Consider the following 6,000-nt stretch of genomic DNA (forward strand, 5'->3'; position numbering starts at 1 on the left):
TCTCATGCTCTAGAGGGAGCATATTGTCATTTTAATACTGATTGTAGGACCCCAAAATTTGAGGATATAACCTCTTCAACCCATAAGCTAAACTTAATTATAAAAAATAGAAATTTAGGGTTGGTGGGTTTTGAGCGCGTTAGGAAATTTTTCTATATAAAGAGGAATTTGTTGAAAATTTACTTTTTCTAATGGTGAACATGAAATATAGCTTTTAAAATAGAAAGCGCATCAATTAAAGTTTTTTCCTTTGCATGGTATGAATGTAATAGGAACTTCAAAATACAAAGAGATTTTCCTTCAGGCATGTTCCTTTTTTATTTTTTATGGTTAGTGGTAAAACAGGAAATGCAATGAACAAGAACCAATAAATACAATACAGAGAGAAGTTGTTGAAAGTTTTTCCTTTTTATGGCAAATTTGAGACATGTTCCATTTTTAATTTTTTATTGTAAGTGGTAAAATGGGAAATACAATGAACATGAAACAAGAAATACAATACAAAGAATCTTTCCTTTTTATGGCAAATGTGAGACATGAAACTTAAAGGTCCAAGAATATAAATATCTTTTCATAGAAAATTTTCATATAATGGGAGGATTCATGGAAAAAAGATTTACCGCGTCTTTAATTGATCTTTTCTTTATTTACAGAGAAATTTAAATATTAGTTAATAAATCAAGTTTTCCTATTCTATTTTTGAGTAATACATTGAAGAATTGATGGTTTGCTTTCATTTATATGAACAATGCTGTTCGACTCAGAAACCAAACCGGAAACGGCGGGTAGCCTATCCGATTTTATCCTAAAATTGGATCTCATTTAAATAGGTGCGAACATTTTATTAAAAAATGTTGTTTTATGTACATAAAGCTACTAATTTAAGAATGAATTAAGACCCCCTAAACTTTATTTAAATATTTTATATTTTGTGTACAAATCTTTTTTTTTTTTATGTTGGTTGAGTCATTCAAGCCAAGTTACACTAAGCCGGTTGGACTCAGAGCATGTGGGTGACTGGTTCGGCCCACTGGTCAATTTTTATAGCATTCGTATGAACACATTATCAAACTCAATCTTAAATATAAATATATTTGATTATTGGGTTGTAATTTCATGCAATGGTTGTATAGTAATATAATGCAACAATCTTCAAAAATCATGTTAGGGCCATTTGTTTGATCCAAATTTTACAATGTACACTCTTTTCATTCTAATGAACAAGTACAAAAAATAAAATTTTGAAAAAGCAACCTAGAAAGTATTTTTTTAGCTCAATTAACATAAGCCATCCATTTTGATGAGATGCTTAGATCTAGGCTTTGGAATTACCTTTTTTCTTTCCAAATTTTTTATATAACTTTATTATCATTAGATTAACAATATTAAAAAAGAAAAAAATGATTTTCAATTCAGAAAGGCCTACATCTTGAATTCATCAAATTGACGGTCTAGATTCATTGTTGGAGAGGACTCATTTTGACCATAGATAGGGTGCAAATTAATTAATTATTTTTAGATTGATTATTTTGAAGAAAAGAGTGTGTGTAAAATTTTGGATAATATAAATACCACAAACATGATTTTCTAGAAGTGTGGCTGCATTATATTATGATACAAACGTTGCATTAGATCATTTCACATATTTGATGCAACATTTATTAGTATAACGTTTATTTATTGTAATAGATCAACTAAATATTTTACTTATAATTTTGATTTGATTTCAAACTACCAATCAAAATACACAAGACCATTGTTAAATTGGGGATAAGTTTGATGTATTTTAATAAATTTTCAAAATAATTATTTCAATTTTTTTTTTGTAGATTTATGTATATACTATTTTCTTAGGGAACATTAATTCGTAATAAATAATATAAGATTAGTAAGTGAAATTGACAACTAACTCTCCCCCTCCCCCCTAAAAAAAAAAAAAACACAGAAAAAGATTATTTTGAGAGAATACCTCACTAAGCTTTTCTTCCAAGTGTAGGGAAACGAAGAATACTTCCTTATTTCTTTTAAGGAGAGAGAGAGAGAAAAAGAGAGAAGTGACTAGTTTTTTTTTAATTCATTGGACCCTTTCAGCCAGCTAAATGAAAATCTCTGCCATTTTTCATCTATAGATATGAATTGAAATTGAGAGAGAGAGAGAGAGAGAGAGAGAGAGAGAGAGAGAGAGAGAGAGAGAGAGAGAGAGAGAGAGAGAGAGAGAGAGAGATGGTGAAGGCTATTTTCATAGCAATGGCAATGGCCATTGTGTTTGATAAGTATGTGGTAGGAGATGTTTGGCATTCAGCACATGCCACCTTCTATGGAGGACCTATTGGCAGTGGAACAATGCGCGAGTATTCATGTTCATCGTGTGAACCAGTGATTATTTTCATCTATTTTTTTCTTTATTTATTGCTTTTTTCCTCTTAACAAATAGCTTTGTTAATTAGACCAGTTTGATTTACATGTTTCTTACACAAAAACTGTCATGGAGGACTCTATAGGAGCACATTGTACAAGTGCTATTCTCTCTAGTTTGCTTTACATGCTTGTTTTTTTGGGAGTAAGTAATTGTACAGTTTTTCTCTCTACTAAAAAAGCTGCTTCCTTTTTTTTCTTTTTCTTTTTTTTTCTTCTTTTTTTCCGATATAGAATTTTGAGATTCACTACCCGATGAGTACTTTTAGGAATAGAAGATAAATGTTTCAGTTCCTATACATTTAAGATACGACTGTTTATTGATTTAAATATTATCATCTTGACAAGGAGGAGAATTTTTCAAGGGGTTGTATACTATTAGTCCATTTATTTTTAGGGTGTGCTTTGTATAAGGTTGCAACCTTACAAAATTCAAATACATTGCACCTCCAAAATTTATCATAAGATTAATTTTGGTGTAGAAAATTGCTAGGATTATCTGAAAATCTATTTTCATCTCTAATTATAAAATTCTAACTCCAAAAATGGTTAAAATCAATAGATCTATAAACATATGAAAATATTGAAATGGACGGTCTAGATAATGTAATGCAAGATACACTATTTTTGGGACTCAATTTTTTTTATATATTCATACACTTGAATGTCGAGATGATCAATTAGAGGGGTTTTCAGCATTAAAACAACATATTCCGATGGACTTTTGAGGTGCATCTTTAATTCTACATTTTAAGGTTGCAACCTTATGTAATTTTTATTTTTATTTTTAATACTAAGAGGTCACAATCACGTTTAGCCATTGGATGTGAAATCCAATAGATGAAAGTGTGTCCCAACATTCTAAAAATTTTATTTTGGACTTTATGCCCAAATAATAATACATCCTTAACCACCCGATTTCAAATCTAACCGTCAATTATGATTGTAGCCTCCTTGTTTCAAAAGTAAAGGATCACATTGCATGCATTTCCATTTCTCATATCATACCTAGTGTTGAAATATTTAACTTCTCACTTCATTCTTCTGTTCTAATTTTAAATCATTCTTTTTAGGGAAAAGTTTATATAGAGTCGAGACTATAAACCATCAAATTAGAGCATACCTCAAAATTTTCACTATAAGAGGTTGTTTAGATGTCCAAATATCCTCAAATTGATCATCTCAACATCAAGATGCATGGACATGATAAAAGAATGAATTTCAAGTTTTTGAAATAGTGTATTTTGCAACGTATTTTTGGACCTTCAAGTTTCAAGGATTTCAAGTTTTCATAGATCTATCGATCTACACTACTTTTGAAGCTTTAAAATTTATAAATAAATATGAAAATATATTTTAAGGCTATCGCAATGATTTTAAGTATTGAAGCCACATTTCTCGACATTATTTGAAGGTAGTCTCTTACAAACCGCACCCTTCTTTTTATCAAATTTCAAAAGTAACTCACCAAAGGACACGATCATGGTTCATAAGTTGTTGGAAATTATTGGTTGAGTAAAATTTAAATAGTTGATCTCTAAGGTGTGATTTGATAAATTTCTGAAACCCTTGAGAACATGATGATATATCTTTTAATCCGAAAATATATATATCATCTTCAGTCACCAGAACTCTCATACTCTCCATTTGAGAGACCATAAACTTAGGGTCTTAACTTTTACCTTTTACTAGCTTAAAACTTTCATTTAAGATATTCACGAGGTAAATCAAAGATGACTTGAAAATTCTTAAAGTAAAAATTTCGCTTAACTATGTTCTTGGTGGTCTTCCTGGACCACAAAATATTTTTCCTTTCATTTACGACTATGTTGACCTAGCAAGAAAACAAGAAAAAAATTGTTAGCTTGTTTACCATGAGTTGTTCAAATAAAGCAATGTCATCATATTATCTTCACGAAGCGAAGCAAAACTTGGTTGTGTCTATTTCTGCACTGATTTGACCTCTTCGGCCGAAGCATAGAATTGTGTTTTAAATATATTTTTATATAAATATTTATTATTTAATAAAGAATTTAAATATTTATTAAGTGTGCCGGAGCACTAAATTACTTTGTTTTCCTACCAATTAGAGGAAGGTTCGTAGATTTTCTTATTAGAGAGATCCCTCTAGTTTCCTTCTCACACCTTAATTTGACTACTTCTTGGCATTATGAGTAAAACATAGCCATTGGACTAACAAAATCATAGTTCAAGAACCAAGCTGCATGATGCACCACAATACTAACAACCATCCATGGTGGCTGTCCCATTGACCTCTAGAATAAAAATAAAGCATGCAATTAATAATTTACTTTTGGTACAAGGTGGTCAAAAATTAATTTTGATGTTTAGATACAAAATTGGGTGACCGCATGTATTCTATTAATCAATCTCAAAGATCAAAAGAAAATTTTTCAAACGTAATAACACACACAAGTTATCGGATTTCACATCAGATGGTTATAAGTACTTGTGACTCCTTGTACCAAAGGTAAATAGTCTCATTGTATACAGTCCCATAATAAATCTTCATCTACCCATTAATGAAATGGTGGATGATTGCATCCCTAGAGTACCATTATAGACCATAGTCTGTTGGACTATGGTGAAGTCTCCTTTTATATAGTGTGACAATTACTTCTGGTTGTCCTCTGGTTGTGTCTGTGTTTGCTATTCATTACTAGTGTTCTAGTACTGTGGATCTTAAGGCATATCTCTCAACTCAAATATTTTTTGTTGCAGAGGGTGCTTGTGGCTATGGTGACCTTAATAAGGAAGGTTATGGCATGAACAATGTGGCGCTCAGTACTGCCCAATACAACAATGGCCTCACCTATGGTGCTTGCTACGAGATCCAATGCGACTCACAACATGACCCAAAGTGGTGCCACCGTGGCTCTATCATTGTCACTGCAACCAATTTTTGCTCTCCAAACTTAGCCCTCCCTCCTGACAAGCGGGGTTGGTGCAACCCGCCTCGTGACCACTTCGATCTCTCTGATTCATCAGAATAGGAGAGCACCTAGCAGGCATCATCCCTGTGAACTATAGACGCTTTCCCTGCGCAAAACAAGGGGGAATCCAGTTCGAGATCAATGGATTCAAATATTGGACACTTGTTCTAGTATACAATGTTGGTGCAGCTGGGGATGTTAGGGAGGTCACGATCAAGGGCTCGAGAGAGGGCAACTGGGAAACCACGCAAAGGAATTGGGGCGAAAATTGGCAGACCGGCAACGACCACTCTGGACAGAGCCTGTCGTTTCGGGTGACAACAAGCGACGGAAGAACTGTGGAATCGATCGATGGGGCCCCGGCGAATTGGCAATATGGACAGACCTTTGAGGGTAAACAATTTTCTTAGGAGACGTACTTGGGGGCTCTAGGGAGTTCATAGTGATGCACTTTAACTTTCTTAATCCCCAGAGAATTTTTATTTACAGTTTATACTTGGAAGTATAGATGGTTTCCTTAATATATGCGCAAACGTTAATAAAATTTGAGATTAAAGTTTTATGTTCTCGTTATCTATCATAGTTTATTTCCTTTTCTTTTTCTTTATTGCCTAATTCAGGGTCACCAGGT

General features: G+C 32.6%; 1 pseudogene; it reads left to right on the forward strand.

Moving 5' to 3' along the window:
- The first annotated feature begins 2,253 nt into the window (after positions 1-2,253).
- LOC105420176 (expansin-A8-like) lies at positions 2,254-5,779 on the forward strand (annotated as a pseudogene).
- Positions 5,780-6,000: the final 221 nt, after the last annotated feature.

The sequence above is a fragment of the Amborella trichopoda genome, chromosome 10 (genome assembly GCF_054954075.1).
Source record: "Amborella trichopoda isolate Santa Cruz 75 chromosome 10, AtrichopodaSantaCruz75HAP2 v2.0, whole genome shotgun sequence".
Taxonomy (NCBI): Eukaryota; Viridiplantae; Streptophyta; class Magnoliopsida; order Amborellales; family Amborellaceae; genus Amborella; species Amborella trichopoda.